The sequence below is a fragment of the Hyla sarda genome, unplaced genomic scaffold (assembly GCF_029499605.1).
Source record: "Hyla sarda isolate aHylSar1 unplaced genomic scaffold, aHylSar1.hap1 scaffold_327, whole genome shotgun sequence".
In the NCBI taxonomy this organism is placed as follows: Eukaryota; Metazoa; Chordata; class Amphibia; order Anura; family Hylidae; genus Hyla; species Hyla sarda.
Window position 1 is genome coordinate 302,280 of NW_026610010.1, and position 19,254 is coordinate 321,533.

The window sequence follows — 19,254 nt, forward strand, 5'->3', positions numbered from 1 at the left end:
AGGTGACTGTAGGACAGGTGAATATAATCTATTGTTCTCTGTTATCAGCCATGTCATGAGGGGAGAGGTGACTGTTGGACAGGTGAATATATCTATTGTTCTCTGTTATCAGCCATATCAGGAGAGGAGAGGTGACTGTAGGACAGGTGAATATAATCTATTGTTCTCTGTTATCAGCCATGTCAGGAGAGGTGACTGTAGGACAGGTGAATATATTCTATTGTTCTCTATTGTCAGCCATGTCAGGAGAGGACAGGTGACTGTAGGACAGGTGAATATATCTATTGTTCTCTATTATCAGCCATGTCAGGAGGGGAGAGTTGACTGTAGGACAGGAGAATATATCTATTGTTCTCTATTATCAGCCATGTCAGGAGGGGAGAGGTGACTGTAGGACAGGTGAATATACCTATTGTTCTCTGTTATCAGCCATGTCAGGAGAGGAGAGGCGACTGTAGGACAGGAGAATATATCTAATGTTCTCTGTTATCAGCCATGTCAGGAGGGGAGAGGTGACTGTAGGACAGGTGAATACAATCTATTGTTCTCTGTTATCAGCCATGTCAGGAGAGGAGACTGTAGGACAGGTGAATACAATCTATTGTTCTCTGTTATCAGCCATGTCAGGAGAGGAGACTGTAGGACAGGTGAATATATCTATTGTTCTCTGTTATCAGCCATGTCAGGAGAGGAGAGGTGACTGTAGGACAAGTGAATATATCTTTTCCTCTCCGTTATCAGCCATGTGAGGAGGAGAGGTGACTGTAGGGCAGGTGAATATATCTATTGTTCTCTCTTATCAGCCATTTCAGGAGAGGAGAGGTGACTGTAGGACAGGTGAATATATCTATTGTTCTCTGTTATCAGCCATGTCAGGAGAGGTGACTGTAGGACAGGAGAATATACTCTATTGTTCTCTGTTATCAGCCATGTCAGAAGGAGAGAGGTGACTGTAGGACAGGTGAATATATCTATTGTTCTCTGTTATCAGCCATGTCATGAGGGGAGAGGTGACTGTTGGACAGGTGAATATATCTATTGTTCTCTGTTATCAGCCATATCAGGAGAGGAGAGGTGACTGTAGGACAGGTGAATACAATCTATTGTTCTCTGTTATCAGCCATGTCAGGAGAGGTGACTGTAGGACAGGTGAATATATTCTATTGTTCTCTATTGTCAGCCATGTCAGGAGAGGAGAGGTGACTGTAGGACAGGTGAATATATCTATTGTTCTCTATTATCAGCCATGTCAGGAGGGGAGAGTTGACTGTAGGACAGGAGAATATATCTATTGTTCTCTATTATCAGCCATGTCAGGAGGGGAGAGGTGACTGTAGGACAGGTGAATATCATCTATTGTTCTCTGTTATCAGCCATGCCAGGAGGGGAGAGGTGACTGTAGGACAGGTGAATATAACTATTGTTCTCTGTTATCAGCCATGTTAGGAGGGGAGAGGTGACTGTAGGACAGGTGAATATAATCTATTGTTCTCTGTTATCAGCCATGTCAGGAGAGATGACTGTAGGACAGGTGAATATAGTCTATTGTTCTCTGTTATCAGCCATGTCAGGAGGGGAGAGGTGACTGTAGGACAGGTTAATACAATCTATTGTTCTCTGTTATCAGCCATGTCAGGAGGAGAGGTGACTGTTGGACAGGTGAATATAATCTATTGTTCTCTGTTATCAGCCATGTCGTGAGGGGAGAGGTGACTGTTGGACGGGTGAATATAATCTATTGTTCTCTGTTATCAGCCATGTCGTGAGGGGAGAGGTGACTGTTGGACGGGTGAATATATCTATTGTTCTCTGTTATCAGCCATGTCAGGAGAGGAGAGGTGATTGTAGGACAGGTGAATATATCTATTGTTCTCTGTTATCAGCCATGTCAGGAGAGGTGACTGTAGGACAGAAGAATACAATCTATTGTTCTCTGTTATCAGTCAGGTCAGAAGAGGTGACTGTAGGACAGGAGAATATATCTATTGTTCTCTGTTATCAGCCATGTCAGGAGAGGAGAGGCGACTGATAACAGAGAACAATAGATTGTATTCACCTGTCCTACAGCCATGTCAGTAGGAGAGAGGTGACTGTAGGACAAGTGAATATATCTTTTCCTCTCCGTTATCAGCCATGTGAGGAGGAGAGGTGACTGTAGGGCAGGTGAATATATCTATTGTTCTCTGTTATCAGCCATTTCAGGAGAAGAGAAGTGACTGTAGGACAGGTGAATATATATATTGTTCTCTGTTATCAGCCATTTCAGGAGGAGAGAGGTGACTGTAGGACAGGTGAATATATATATTGTTCTCTGTTATCAGCCATTTCAGGAGGAGAGAGGTGACTGTAGGACAGGTGAATATATCTATTGTTCTCTGTTATCAGCCATGTCAGGAGAGGTGACTGTAGGACAGGAGAATACTCTATTGTTCTCTGTTATCAGACATGTCAGAAGGAGAGAGGTGACTGTAGGACAGGTGAATATATCTATTGTTCTCTGTTATCAGCCATGTCAGGAGGGGAGAGGTGACTGTAGCACCGGTGAATCTAATCTATTGTACTCTGCTATCAGCCATGTTAGGAGAGGAGAGGTGACTGTAGGACAGGTGAATATAATCTATTGTTCTCTGTTATCAGCCATGTCATGAGGGGAGAGGTGACTGTTGGACAGGTGAATATAATCTATTGTTCTCTGTTATCAGCCATATCAGGAGAGGAGAGGTGACTGTAGGATAGGTGAATAGATCTATTGTTCTCTGTTATCAGCCATGTCAGGAGAGGAGAGGTGACTGTAGGACAGGTGAATACAATCTATTGTTCTCTGTTATCAGCCATGTCAGGAGAGGTGACTGTAGAACAGGTGAATATATTCTATTGTTCTCTATTATCAGCCATGTCAGGAGAGGACAGGTGACTGTAGGACAGGTGAATATATCTATTGTTCTCTATTATCAGCCATGTCAGGAGGGGAGAGGTGACTGTAGGACAGGTGAATATATCTATTGTTCTCTATTATCAGCCATGTCAGGAGGGGAGAGGTGACTGTAGGACAGGTGAATATAATCTATTGTTCTCTGTTATCAGCCATGTCAGGAGGGGAGAGGTGACTGTAGGACAGGTGAATATATCTATTGTTCTCTATTATCAGCCATGTCAGTAGGAGAGAGGTGACTGTAGGACAAGTGAATATATCTTTTCCTCTCCGTTATCAGCCATGTGAGGAGGAGAGGTGACTGTAGGACAGGTGAATATATCTATTGTTCTCTGTTATCAGCCATGTCAGGAGAAGAGAGGTGACTGTAGGACAGGTGAATATATATATTGTTCTCTGTTATCAGCCATTTCAGGAGGAGAGAGGTGACTGTAGGACAGGTGAATATATATATTGTTCTCTGTTATCAGCCATTTCAGGAGAAGAGAGGTGACTGTAGGACAGGTGAATATATCTATTGTTCTCTGTTATCAGCCATGTCAGGAGAAGAGAGGTGACTGTAGGACAGGTGAATATATATATTGTTCTCTGTTATCAGCCATTTCAGGAGAAGAGAGGTGACTGTAGGACAGGTGAATATATATATTGTTCTCTGTTATCAGCCATTTCAGGAGGAGAGAGGTGACTGTAGGACAGGTGAATATATATATTGTTCTCTGTTATCAGCCATTTCAGGAGAAGAGAGGTGACTGTAGGACAGGTGAATATATCTATTGTTCTCTGTTATCAGCCATGTCAGGAGAGGTGACTGTAGGACAGGAGAATACTCTATTGTTCTCTGTTATCAGACATGTCAGAAGGAGAGAGGTGACTGTAGGACAGGTGAATTTATCTATTGTTCTCTGTTATCAGCCATGTCAGGAGGGGAGAGGTGACTGTAGGACAGGTGAATATAATCTATTGTTCTCTGTTATCAGCCATGTTAGGAGAGGAGAGGTGACTGTAGGACAGGTGAATATAATCTATTGTTCTCTGTTATCAGCCATGTCATGAGGGGAGAGGTGACTGTTGGACAGGTGAATATAATCTATTGTTCTCTGTTATCAGCCATATCAGGAGAGGAGAGGTGACTGTAGGACAGGTGAATAGATCTATTGTTCTCTGTTATCAGTCATGTCAGGAGGGGAGAGGTGACTGTAGGACAGGTGAATATATCTATTGTTCTCTGTTATCAGCCATGTCAGGAGAGGAGAGGTGACTGTAGGACAGGTGAATATATCTATTGTTCTCTATTATCAGCCATGTCAGGAGGGGAGAGGTGACTGTAGGACAGGTGAATATATCTATTGTTCTCTGTTATCAGCTATGTCAGGAGGGGAGAGGTGACTGTAGGACAGGTGAATATATCTATTGTTCTCTGTTATCAGCCATGTAAGGAGGGGAGAGGTGACTGTAGGACAGGTGAATATAATCTATTGTTCTCTGTTATCAGCAATGTCAGGAGAGGAGAGGTGACTGTAGGACAGGTGAATATATTCTATTGTTCTCTAGTATCAGCCATGTCAGGAGAGGAGAGGTGACTGTAGGACAGGTGAATACAATCTATTGTTCTCTAGTATCAGCCATGTCAGGAGAGGAGAGGTGACTGTAGGACAGGTGAATACAATCTATTGTTCTCTGTTATCAGCCATGTCAGGGGCAGAGGTGACTGTAGGACAGGTGAATATAATATATTGTTCTCTGTTATCAGCCATGTCATTAGGGGAGAGGTGACTGTTGGACAGGTGAATATATCTATTGTTCTGTTATCAGCCATGTCAGGAGAGGAGAGGTGACTGTAGGACAGGTGAATACAATCTATTGTTCTCTGTTACCAGCCATGTCAGGAGGGGAGAGGTGACTGTAGGACAGGTGAATATATCTATTGTTCTCTGTTATCAGCCATGTCAGGAGAGGTGACTGTAGGACAGGTGAATATATCTATTGTTCTCTATTATCAGCCATGTCAGGAGGAGAGAGGTGACTGTAGGACAGGTGAATATATCTATTGTTCTCTGTTATCAGCCATATCAGGAGAGGAGAGGTGACTGTAGGACAGGTGAATACAATCTATTGTTCTCTGTTATCAGTCATGTCAGGAGGGGAGAGGTGACTGTAGGACAGGTGAATATATCTATTGTTCTCTGTTATCAGCCATGTGAGGAGGGGAGAGGTGACTGTAGGACAGGTGAATATATCTATTGTTCTCTATTATCAGCCATGTCAGGAGGGGAGAGGTGACTGTAGGACAGGTGAATATATCTATTGTTCTCTATTATCAGCCATGTCAGGAGAGGAGAGGTGACTGTAGGACAGGTGAATATATCTATTGTTCTCTATTATCAGCCATGTCAGGAGGGGAGAGGTGACTGTAGGACAGGTGAATATATCTATTGTTCTCTATTATCAGCCATGTCAGGAGGGGAGAGGTGACTGTAGGACAGGTGAATATATCTATTGTTCTCTGTTATCAGCCATGTCAGGAAAGGAGAGGTGACTGTAGGACAGGTGAATATATCTATTGTTCTCTATTATCAGCCATGTTATACGTTCCAAGGGCTGATAACAGGACAGATAGACACATGTTGTAGAATTATCTGTAGTCACTGTATGGAGGATGTTAAGAGTTGTAGTACATGGGTACTGATCCTGTGTGTGGCCCCCTGTATGACAGATGCTGAGAGTTGTAGTACCTGCTCTTGCCTTTAGGCCCCATCACCTGTGAGTTATGGAGGTGAAGTGACTCTCGGCCCCGGACGTCATCACATTTTTCTCTGAAATTCTTTACACAAGAACAAACAGGTCACCAAAATGTGAAATCTGCAGAAAATGAATCAGACGGCACAAGGAGTGAGCGCCATGGGGGGGGGGGGATTGTCCTCATGGGGGGAGTGGTCCTATACTGGGGGAGTGGTCCTATACTGGGTGGTTGTCCTCATGGGGGGAGTGGTCCTATACTGGGGGAGTGGTCCTATGCTGGGTGGTTGTGCTCATGGGGGGAGTGGTCCTATACTGGGGGAGTGGTCCTATGCTGGGTGGTTGTCCTCATGGGGGGAGTGGTCCTATGCTGGGTGGTTGTCCTCATGGGGGGAGTGGTCCTATACTGGGGGAGTGGTCCTATGCTGGGTGGTTGTCCTCATGGGGGGAGTGGTCATATGCTGGGTGGTTGTCCTCATGGGGGGAGTGGTCCTATACTGGGGGAGTGGTCCTATACTGGGTGGTTGTCCTCATGGGGGGAGTGGTCCTATACTGGGGGAGTGGTCCTATACTGGGTGGTTGTCCTCATGGGGTGACCCCCCAAATATATCATCTCTATGTAGGAGGGGGACCCCCCAATATATCATCACTGCGGAGGATGGGACCCCCCAATATATCATCACTATGGAGGAGGGGACCCCCAATATATCATCACTATGGAGGAGGGGGACCCCCAATATATCATCACTATGGAGGAGGGGGACCCCCAATATATCATCACTATGGAGGAGGGGGACCCCCAATATATCATCACTATGGAGGAGGGGGACCCCCAATATATCATCACTATGGAGGAGGGGGACCCCCAATATATCACCTCTATATGGGGGGGGGAGGGGGCAATGATATCTGAGCAGACACTAGTCGTATCCTGTCCCCACCTGTCTTCTCTGACCGGACTCTGCACCTGCTCCGCTCTGGGGCCCCTATAGACAGGTGGTGGCGCCCCCCGGTGTTCAGTTACTGCGTCACCTCCTTGAGCTGAAATCTTCACTTAGTTTTGTGACTCTTCTCAGGTCTCTAGTCACATCCAGAGCTGCAGCCACATTTCCTGCACCTGACAGAGTCCATCAGCAGAAGACGGGGGTCCCCTTATCTCCTCCCCCACCCCAGAGCGGACACAACTATAGCTGCCCCAAAACCCCCGGGGGGAAAGGCCTCATGTCACCCCCAACTGACCCACTAAGGTCAAAATCCCAAAATGATGGGTCAGAGCATGGTCACAACACTCCTGTGACAGCAGAATAGTGAGCGCATCTCTGGAGGATAAGACATGATGTAACAGCAGAATAGTGAGTGCAGCTCTGGAGGATAAGACATGATGTAACAGCAGAATAGTGAGTGCAGCTCTGGAGGATAAGACATGATGTAAAGCAGAATAGTGAGTGCAGCTCTGAGGGATAAGACATGATGTGACAGCAGAATAGTGAGTGCAGCTCTGGAGGATAAGACATGATGTGACAGCAGAATAGTGAGCGCAGCTCTGGAGGATAAGACATGATGTGACAGCAGAATAGTGAGCGCATCTCTGGAGGATAAGACATGATGTGACAGCAGAATAGTGAGCGCATCTCTGGAGTATAAGACATGATGTAACAGCAGAATAGTGAGTGCAGATCTGGAGGATAAGACCTGATGTAACAGCAGAATAGTGAGTTCAGTTCTGGAGGATAAGACATGATGTACAGCAGAATAGTGAGTGCAGCTCTGGAGGATAAGACATGATGTGACAGCAGAATAGTGAGTGCAGCTCTGGGGGATAAGACATGATGTAAAGCAGAATAGTGAGTGCAGCTCTGGAGGATAAGACATGATGTACAGCAGAATAGTGAGTGCAGCTCTGGAGGATAAGACATGATATAACAGCAGAATAGTGAGTGCAGCTCTGGAGGATAAGACATGATGTAACAGCAGAATAGTGAGTGCAGCTCTGGGGGATAAGACATGATGTGACAGCAGAATAGTGAGTGCAGCTCTGGAGGATAAGACATGATGTAACAGCAGAATAGTGAGTGCAGCTCTGGAGGATAAGACATGATGTAACAGCAGAATAGTGAGTGCAGCTCTGGAGGATAAGACATGATGTAACAGCAGAATAGTGAGTGCAGCTCTGGAGGATAAGACATGATGTAACAGCAGAATAGTGAGTGCAGCTCTGGAGGATAAGACATGATGTACAGCAGAATAGTGAGTGTAGCTCTGGAGGATAAGACATGATGTAACAGCAGAATAGTGAGTGCAGCTCTGGAGGATAAGACAGGATGTAACAGCAGAATAGTGAGTGCAGCTCTGGAGGATAAGACAGGATGTAACAGCAGAATAGTGAGTGCAGCTCTGGAGGATAAGACAGGATGTAACAGCAGAATAGTGAGTGCATCTCTGGAGGATAAGACATGATGTAACAGCAGAATAGTGAGTGCATCTCTGGAGGATAAGACATGATGTAACAGCAGAATAGTGAGTGCAGCTCTGGGGGATAGACACTTTAGATCGCTCCTATAATGTAAAGTAAACTTTATTATTGTTTTTGAGCCACAAAATAAAGTTCTTTGGTTGTACAAATATCACTAGTTACAGCCTCAGGGTCTCCCCGACCATTAGGGCCCAAGAGGAGGCGGAGAGACCCCAAAAAATGTGGCCCCCGATGTGAGGGTCTCCGTAATAACAAATCCTAGAAAACCCCTCGGGGAGGAGCAGCGGCCCCGGACCCCATTCCCACGCTGGGTCCATGGCTGCAGTAAGGCACCGCGGGGGAGGGGCCAAAACATCCGCAACGCGCCACCAGCACCTGCCCCCTGGTCACATGACAAACCCCAAACATGGAGGCGGACGTGCGGGGCCCCCAATGATATCGATTAACTCTTTGTGTCCTGACGGCAGTGAAATCAGAAACTCAATGTGAGTGAAACATCTCTCGGATTTGGCGCGGCCCGCGGTTCTCTGATTCGCCACATTCCGGTATCCTGCGTTCGCCGGTCGCCATGCCGCCAGGATACACGAGCCGACCGCTCCCTCTGAATAATTTCGCGCCCCCCTCCATATTATATCGCAGAGTGACCAGCGGTGTAGGGGGAGGGGTATGCGTTACGCAGGAGGAACCATACCGTAACCCTGCATTAACCCAAGCAGGGTGCCTCCAGCTGTTTCAAAACTACAACTCCCAGTATGTCCGGACAGCCGAAGGCTGTAAGGACATGCTGGGAGTTGTAGTTTTGCAACAGCTGGAGGCACCCTGGTTGGAAAACACTGCTGGAAAATCTACATCTGCAGCAAAACTACAACTCCCAGCATGCCCTGACAAGTCCCCTCCCCCAGCATCGGCGCAAAGAGCAGAAAAAAGCGATAAAACAAACTTTGCACAAATAAAAAACCTAATTTTTCTTCTTATATAAATTTTACCCCCAAAAATAAAAATTCCCCTTTAAAAAATGTCAATAAAAAGTGAGAGTCAAGATCTGAGGCGGGGCAGACGGCAGTGATCACGGGGCCCCCCCCTTATACAAACACAGCGGGGCCCCTGCTCCTCTCACACACACACACAGCGGGGCCCCTGCTCCTCACATACACACACACAGCGGGGCCCCGGCTCCTCACACACACACAGCGGGGCCCCTGCTCCTCTCACACACACACACAGCGGGGCCCCTGCTCCTCACACACACACACACAGCGGGGCCCCGGCTCCTCACACACACACAGCGGGGCCCCTGCTCCTCACACACACACACACAGCGGGGCCCCGGCTCCTCACACACACACAGCGGGGCCCCTGCTCCTCACACACACACACACACACACACAGCGGGGCCCCTGCTCCTCACACACACACACACACACACACACACACACACACACACACACACACACACACAGCGGGGCCCCTGCTCCTCTCACACACACACACACACAGCGGGGCCCCGGCTCCTCACACACACACACACAGCGGGGCCCCTGCTCCTCACACACACACAGCGGGGCCCCTGCTCCTCACACACACACAGCGGGGCCCCTGCTCCTCACACACACACACACAGCGGGGCCCCGGCTCCTCACACACACACAGCGGGGCCCCTGCTCCTCACACACACACACACACACACACAGCGGGGCCCCTGCTCCTCACACACACACACACACACACACACACACACACACACACACACACACACACACAGCGGGGCCCCTGCTCCTCTCACACACACACACACACAGCGGGGCCCCGGCTCCTCACACACACACACACAGCGGGGCCCCTGCTCCTCACACACACACAGCGGGGCCCCTGCTCCTCACACACACACACAGCGGGGCCCCTGCTCCTCACACACACACACACAGCGGGGCCCCTGCTCCTCACACACACACAGCGGGGCCCCTGCTCCTCACACACACACACAGCGGGGCCCCTGCTCCTCACACACACACACAGCGGGGCCCCGGCTCCTCACACACACACACACAGCGGGGCCCCTGCTCCTCACACACACACACACACACACACACAGCGGGGCCCCTGCTCCTCACACACACACACAGCGGGGCCTCTGCTCCTCTCACACACACACAGCGGGGCCCCTGCTCCTCACACACACACACAGCGGGGCCCCTGCTCCTCACACACACACACAGCGGGGCCCCTGCTCCTCTCACACACACACAGCGGGGCCCCTGCTCCTCACACACACACACAGCGGGGCCCCTGCTCCTCACACACACACACAGCGGGGCCCCTGCTCCTCACACACACACACAGCGGGGCCTCTGCTCCTCTCACACACACACACAGCGGGGCCCCTGCTCCTCACACACACACACAGCGGGGCCCCTGCTCCTCACACACACACACAGCGGGGCCCCTGCTCCTCACACACACACACAGCGGGGCCCCTGCTCCTCACACACACACACAGCGGGGCCCCTGCTCCTCACACACACACACAGCGGGGCCCCTGCTCCTCACACACACACGGTTCGGGCCCTGATGGGGGCGGCAGTAGGGACTTGTTTTTTGGGAATGGGGGGTGTAAACTTTATTGTCCCAATGCATCTAAAATAATAACTCGTTCTGTGTGTGCAGCTCCTGTGCAGAGCGATGGGTCTCCATGGTTACAGGCTAAGACCAAATCCTGGGGCGGTAAGAGGTTACACTGGACCGCAGGGTCAGACTACACGTGGTCGGCTTTGTAGTCTGTTACCATGGAGACTCATCGCTCTGCACAGGAGCTGCAGACAAGATTCTTAGCACTAATAGGAAACTTCCTTCAGAGCAATAATAGAAATATTTGCATAAATCCCATATACACATGATAACGCACGGGGGCTGCATACACACAACGGCAGGTTTGGGATTCAAGATTATTGAGGATTTTGCCTATTTAGACCCCGATATTGACATTGGGTCTTATACTAACTGCAGCCTTTTAGTATTGTATGGATATGAACTGTAATGGCATATTAAGGGCATGCTCTGCAGAGTCTGAGGGGCGGGGTCTGCATCTATTGGGCATGCTCTGCAGAGTCTGAGGGGCGGGGTCTGTGTCTATTGGGCATGCTCTGCAGAGTCTGAGGGGCGGGGTCTGCATCTATTGGGCATGCTCTGCAGAGTCTGAGGGGCGGGGTCTGTGTGTATTGGGCATGCTCTGCAGAGTCTGAGGGGCGGGGTCTGTATCTATTGGGCATGCTCTGCAGAGTCTGAGGGGTGGGGTCTGTATCTATTGGGCATGCTCTGCAGAGTCTGAGGGGCGGGGTCTGTGTGTATTGGGCATGCTCTGCAGAGTCTGAGGGGTGGGGTCTGTATCTATTGGGCATGCTCTGCAGAGTCTGAGGGGCGGGGTCTGTATCTATTGGGCATGCTCTGCAGAGTCTGAGGGGCGGGGTCTGTGTGTATTGGGCATGCTCTGCAGAGTCTGAGGGGCGGGGTCTGTATCTATTGGGCATGCTCTGCAGAGTCTGAGGGGCGGGGTCTGTATGTATTGGGCATGCTCTGCAGAGTCTGAGGGGCGGGGTCTGTATCTATTGGGCATGCTCTGCAGAGTCTGAGGGGCGGGGTCTGTATCTATTGGGCATGCTCTGCAGAGTCTGAGGGGCGGGGTCTGTGTGTATTGGGCATGCTCTGCAGAGTCTGAGGGGCGGGGTCTGTATCTATTGGGCATGCTCTGCAGAGTCTGAGGGGCGGGGTCTGTATGTATTGGGCATGCTCTGCAGAGTCTGAGGGGTGGGGTCTGTATCTATTGGGCATGCTCTGCAGAGTCTGAGGGGCGGGGTCTATCTATTGGGCATGCTCTGCAGAGTCTGAGGGGCGGGGTCTGTATGTATTGGGCATGCTCTGCTGAGTCTGAGGGGCGGGGTCTGTGTGTATTGGGCATGCTCTGCAGAGTCTGAGGGGCGGGGTCTGTATCTATTGGGCATGCTCTGCAGAGTCTGAGGGGCGGGGTCTGTATGTATTGGGCATGCTCTGCAGAGTCTGAGGGGCGGGGTCTGTATCTATTGGGCATGCTCTGCAGAGTCTGAGGGGCGGGGTCTGTGTGTATTGGGCATGCTCTGCAGAGTCTGAGGGGCGGGGTCTGTATCTATTGGGCATGCTCTGCAGAGTCTGAGGGGCGGGGTCTGTATGTATTGGGCATGCTCTGCAGAGTCTGAGGGGCGGGGTCTGTATCTATTGGGCATGCTCTGCAGAGTCTGAGGGTCTCAATATCCAATGGTCCTGAGGTCACTTATACATGGGGCTGATGAGTGACCCGTCCCTGTGCTCCCCTCTAGGCAGTCAGAAATAATGGGGTCCCTATGGGAAGGCAGTGCTCTCCACACACTCACACACTATAAATAAAATCCCATAAATATTCACACCCCATAAAAGTCACCATCACGGTCACCGCCCGCCGCCATCCCTGACCAGAAAACTTCTAAAATAATAATAAAAAACCAAACACAAGATTGGAAGACGGGTCAACGCTGCGATGCTAAAACCGGGCGACAAGGGGCGACACAAAGGACCCTAAAAACAGCAGCCAAGTGCCGGGCCAGCTCTGCTATATCCTATACAGACTGGGGGAGCGCACAGATAACACCCACCGAGGGGTCATGGCCCCCCCCCCCCCTAATCAGGTTATATACAAACTAAAAATACAAAGTCTCATCTACAATCTCCCCCCCCCAGAAGTTTTTGTGTTTTTATTTTTGGGTCGACTGATCGAGAACCCAATGAGAACAGTCAGTAAAAAGCCAAGGGGGCGGAGCTGCTGGTTCACGGTCCTATCAGATATTAGACGTCACATCCGTCCATCGGCCGCGAAGAAAACTGCGAAACTGCCACCAAAAAGAGCGAAAAGCGAGTAAACGCTGCACCAGAAGCTCCAGGACGTGACCCTTCACCCAGCAGGGAGGGGGCGGCAGGATCCCCAAAATCTTCAGCGGGGAGCGGTAGATGTGTCCACGCCTTGGCTCAGCACAGATTAGCGCAGGGGGTGGAGCCTCCTGCCCCCCCCCACACGTACAGTCTGTGTATAGAGAGTGTTCACAGTGCTGGCTGAGCGTCTAAGTGGGCACCGCGGTCTCCAGACTCCGCCGGCTGTGCCGCAGTTTCCGCTTGTTGCTGTAATTGGCCATTTCCTCCAGTGGTGATGTGTTGGGGGCAGGGATAGGGTTGGGGGCTTCGTGTTCATCCGCAAATTCTTCCTCTTTCTGCTGCTCCTCGGTGTCCTCTATGCTACACGACGCTGTCAACGAGAGAGAGAGTGTCAGATGGGGGCGCCAGAGCTGGGGTCACACTGCCCATTATTGTATTCTTTGCTTCCCCCAGGGTCACCCCAAAGCTGACTAATGTACCAAATATATCGAACCCATTAGACTGAAGAGCATAAAACAACGTCTTCCCAACACATTTCACATACCACCTGCGTCATCAGGGATCCCTATTCCTGGCTACCCCTGATGACGCAGGTGGGTCTGTGAAACATGTTTGGTCGGCTTTGTTAGATGTTTTTTTTTATATTCGGCCAAATAGTCACCTAGATAGGAAGGTTTATCCACTATATACATTGAAACCAATTAATCTTTTATTAAAAACAAAACAAATATATAACTTTTAAGGGTGGGTCACGATTATGGGCGTCTATACCCCGGGGGGGGGGGTTGGAATATTTGTTTTTGTTACCCTGGATCCAATCCCTTTGTAGTATTTAGTTCTGGTACCGAACCACCCCGTAATGTGTGTTACATATAAAGACTCCCCCCACCCATAGATCTGCCCTTGGGAAACATGTGACTGAAGCAGCAGATGTTAGTTCACACCATGCAATAAAAAAATAAAAAATAAAAAGATCGCACACAGGGTACCCTACCCAGAATACTGTGCTGACAGGAGGAGGGACAGAGGAACAGGATCAGTCTGTCATGGGTAGAGCGAGAATTACAGAAAGAAAAAGCTGAATGAAGACCCTACAGCCACCAATAAATATGGAGGAGGAGGAGAGGAGGTCTACATGTCATCCTGTCAGGAGGAGGAGAGGAGAGGAGGTCTACATGTCATCCTGTCAGGAGGAGGAGGAGAGGAGGTCTACATGTCATCCTGTCAGGAGGAGGAGGAGAGGAGGTCTACATGTCATCCTGCCAGGAGGAGGAGGAGGAGAGGAGGTCTACACGTCATCCTGTCAGGAAGAGGAGGAGGAGGAGAGGAGGTCTACACGTCATCCTGTCAGGAGGAGGAGGAGAGGAGGTCTACATGTCATCCTGTCAGGAGGAGGAGAGGAGAGGAGGTCTACATGTCATCCTGTCAGGAGGAGGAGGAGAGGAGGTCTACATGTCATCCTGTCAGGAGGAGGAGGAGAGGAGGTCTACATGTCATCCTGCCAGGAGGAGGAGGAGGAGAGGAGGTCTACACGTCATCCTGTCAGGAAGAGGAGGAGGAGGAGAGGAGGTCTACACGTCATCCTGTCAGGAGGAGGAGGAGAGGAGGTCTACATGTCATCCTGTCAGGAGGAGGAGGAGAGGAGGTCTACATGTCATCCTGTCAGGAGGAGGAGGAGGAGAGGAGGTCTACATGTCATCCTGCCAGGAGGAGGAGGAGGAGGAGGAGGTCTACATGTCATCCTGTCAGGAGGAGGAGGAGAGGAGGTCTACATGTCATCCTGTCAGGAGGAGGAGGAGAGGAGGTCTACATGTCATCCTGCCAGGAGGAGGAGGAGGGGAGGTCTACATGTCATCCTGTCAGGAGGAGGAGAGGAGAGGAGGTCTACATGTCATCCTGTCAGGAGGAGGAGGAGAGGAGGTCTACATGTCATCCTGTCAGGAGGAGGAGGAGGAGAGGAGGTCTACATGTCATCCTGTCAGGAGGAGGAGGAGAGGAGGTCTACATGTCATCCTGCCAGGAGGAGGAGGAGGGGAGGTCTACATGTCATCCTGTCAGGAGGAGGAGGAGAGGAGGTCTACATGTCATCCTGTCAGGAGGAGGAGGAGAGGAGGTCTACATGTCATCCTGTCAGGAGGAGGAGGAGAGGAGGTCTACATGTCATCCTGCCAGGAGGAGGAGGAGAGGAGGTCTACACGTCATCCTGTCAGGAAGAGGAGGAGGAGGAGGAGGAGGTCTACATGTCATCCTGTCAGGAGGAGGAGGAGGAGGAGGAGGTCTACATGTCATCCTGTCAGGAGGAGGAGGAGAGGAGGTCTACATGTCATCCTGTCAGGAGGAGGAGGAGAGGAGGTCTACATGTCATCCTGTCAGGAGGCGGAGGAGAGGAGGTCTACATGTCATCCTGTCAGGAGGAGGAGGAGAGGAGGTCTACATGTCATCCTGTCAGGAGGAGGAGAGGAGAGGAGGTCTACATGTCATCCTGTCAGGAGGAGGAGGAGAGGAGGTCTACATGTCATCCTGTCAGGAGGAGGAGGAGGAGAGGAGGTCTACATGTCATCCTGTCAGGAGGAGGAGGAGAGGAGGTCTACATGTCATCCTGTCAGGAGGAGGAGGAGAGGAGGTCTACATGTCATCCTGCCAGGAGGAGGAGGAGGAGGAGGAGGAGGGGAGGTCTACATGTCATCCTGTCAGGAGGAGGAGGAGAGGAGGTCTACATGTCATCCTGTCAGGAGGAGGAGGAGGAGGAGAGGAGGTCTACATGTCATCCTGCCAGGAGGAGGAGGAGGAGAGGAGGTCTACATGTCATCCTGCCAGGAGGAGGAGGAGGAGGAGAGGAGGTCTACATGTCATCCTGCCAGGAGGAGGAGGAGGAGGAGAGGAGGTCTACATGTCATCCTGTCAGGAGGAGGAGAGGAGGTCTACATGTCATCCTGTCAGGAGGAGGAGGAGGAGAGGAGGTCTACATGTCATCCTGTCAGGAGGAGGAGAGGAGGTCTACATGTCATCCTGTCAGGAGGAGGAGAGGAGAGGAGGTCTACATGTCATCCTGCCAGGAGGAGGAGGAGAGGAGGTCTACATGTCATCCTGTCAGGAGGAGGAGGAGAGGAGGTCTACATGTCATCCTGTCAGGAGGAGGAGGAGAGGAGGTCTACATGTCATCCTGCCAGGAGGAGGAGGAGGAGGAGGAGGAGGAGGAGAGGAGGTCTACATGTCATCCTGTCAGGAGGAGGAGGAGGAGAGGAGGTCTACATGTCATCCTGTCAGGAGGAGGAGGAGGAGGAGAGGAGGTCTACATGTCATCCTGTCAGGAGGAGGAGGAGAGGAGGTCTACATGTCATCCTGTCAGGAGGAGGAGGAGGAGAGGAGGAGGTCTACATGTCATCCTGTCAGGAGGAGGAGGAGGAGAGGAGGAGGTCTACATGTCATCCTGTCAGGAGGAGGAGAGGAGGTCTACATGTCATCCTGTCAGGAGGAGGAGAGGAGGTCTACATGTCATCCTGTCAGGAGGCGGAGGAGAGGAGGTCTACATGTCATCCTGTCAGGAGGAGGAGAGGAGGTCTACATGTCATCCTGTCAGGAGGAGGAGGAGAGGAGGTCTACATGTCATCCTGTCAGGAGGCGGAGGAGAGGAGGTCTACATGTCATCCTGTCAGGAGGAGGAGGAGAGGAGGTCTACATGTCATCCTGTCAGGAGGAGGAGGAGAGGAGGTCTACATGTCATCCTGCCAGGAGGAGGAGGAGAGGAGGTCTACATGTCATCCTGTCAGGAGGAGGAGGAGAGGAGGTCTACATGTCATCCTGTCAGGAGGAGGAGGAGAGGAGGTCTACATGTCATCCTGTCAGGAGGAGGAGGAGAGGAGGTCTACATGTCATCCTGCCAGGAGGAGGAGAAGAGGAGGTCTACATGTCATCCTGCCAGGAGGAGGAGGAGGAGAGGAGGTCTACATGTCATCCTGTCAGGAGGAGGAGGAGAGGAGGTCTACATGTCATCCTGTCAGGAGGAGGAGGAGGAGGAGGAGGAGAGGAGGTCTACATGTCATCCTGTCAGGAGGAGGAGGAGGAGGAGAGGAGGTCTACATGTCATCCTGTCAGGAGGAGGAGGAGGAGAGGAGGTCTACATGTCATCCTGTCAGGAGGAGGAGGAGAGGAGGTCTACATGTCATCCTGCCAGGAGGAGGAGAAGAGGAGGTCTACATGTCATCCTGTCAGGAGGAGGAGGAGGAGGAGAGGAGGTCTACATGTCATCCTGTCAGGAGGAGGAGGAGAGGAGGTCTACATGTCATCCTGCCAGGAGGAGGAGGAGAGGAGGTCTACATGTCATCCTGCCAGGAGGAGGAGAAGAGGAGGTCTACATGTCATCCTGTCAGGAGGAGGAGGAGGAGGAGAGGAGGTCTACATGTCATCCTGTCAGGAGGAGGAGGAGAGGAGGTCTACATGTCATCCTGTCAGGAGGAGGAGGAGAGGAGGTCTACATGTCATCCTGTCAGGAGGAGGAGGAGAGGAGGTCTACACGTCATCCTGTCAGGAGGAGGAGGAGAGGAGGTCTACATGTCATCCTGTCAGGAGGAGGAGAGGAGAGGAGGTCTACATGTCATCCTGTCAGGAGGAGGAGAGGAGAGGAGGTCTACATGTCATCCTGCCAGGAGGAGGAGGAGGTCTACATGTCATCCTGTCAGGAGGAGGAGAGGAGGTCTACACGTCATCCTGTCAGGAGGAGGAGGAGAGGAGGTCTACATGTCATCCTGTCAGGAGGAGGAGAGGAGGTCTACATGTCATCCTGTCAGGAGGAGGAGGAGAGGAGGTCTACACGTCATCCTGTCAGGAGGAGGAGAGGAGAGGAGGTCTACACGTCATCCTGTCAGGAGGAGGAGAGGAGGTCTACATGTCATCCTGTCAGGAAGAGGAGAGGAGGTCTACATGTCATCCTGTCAGGAGGAGGAGGAGAGGAGGTCTACATGTCATCCTGTCAGGAGGAGGAGGAGAGGAGGTCTACACGTCATCCTGTCAGGAGGAGGAGGAGAGGAGGTCTACATGTAATCCTGTCAGGAGGAGGAGGAGAGGAGGTCTACATGTCATCCTGTCAGGAGGAGGAGGAGAGGAGGTCTACATGTCATCCTGTCAGGAGGAGGAGGAGGAGAGGAGGTCTACACGTCATCCTGTCAGGAAGAGGAGGAGGAGGAGAGGAGGTCTACACGTCATCCTGTCAGGAGGAGGAGGAGAGGAGGTCTACATGTCATCCTGTCAGGAGGAGGAGAGGAGAGGAGGTCTACATGTCATCCTGTCAGGAGGAGGAGGAGAGGAGGTCTACATGTCATCCTGTCAGGAGGAGGAGGAGAGGAGGTCTACATGTCATCCTGCCAGGAGGAGGAGGAGGAGAGGAGGTCTACACGTCATCCTGTCAGGAAGAGGAGGAGGAGGAGAGGAGGTCTACATGTCATCCTGTCAGGAGGAGGAGGAGAGGAGGTCTACACGTCATCCTGTCAGGAGGAGGAGGAGAGGAGGTCTACACGTCATCCTGTCAGGAGGAGGAGGAGAGGAGGTCTACACGTCATCCTGTCAGGAGGAGGAGGAGGAGAGGAGGTCTACATGTCATCCTGTCAGGAGGAGGAGGAGGAGAGGAGGTCTACATGTCATCCTGTCAGGAGGAGGAGGAGGAGAGGAGGTCTACATGTCATCCTGTCAGGAGGAGGAGGAGGAGAGGAGGTCTACATGTCATCCTGTCAGGAGGAGGAGAGGAGGTCTACATGTCATCCTGTCAGGAGGAGGAGGAGAGGAGGTCTACATGTCATCCTGTCAGGAGGAGGAGAGGAGGTCTACACGTCATCCTGTCAGGAGGAGGAGGAGAGGAGGTCTACATGTCATCCTGCCAGGAGGAGGAGGTCTACATGTCATCCTGTCAGGAGGAGGAGGAGGAGGAGTAGATCTACATGTCATCCTGCCAGGAGGAGGAGGAGAGGAGGTCTACATGTCATCCTGCCAGGAGGAGGAGGAGGAGAGGAGGTCTACATGTCATCCTGTCAGGAGGAGGAGGAGAGGAGGTCTGCATGTCATCCTGTCAGGAGGAGGAGAGGAGGTCTACATGTCATCCTGTCAGGAGGAGGAGGAGAGGAGGTCTACATGTCATCCTGTCAGGAGGAGGAGGAGGAGAGGAGGTCTACACGTCATCCTGTCAGGAGGA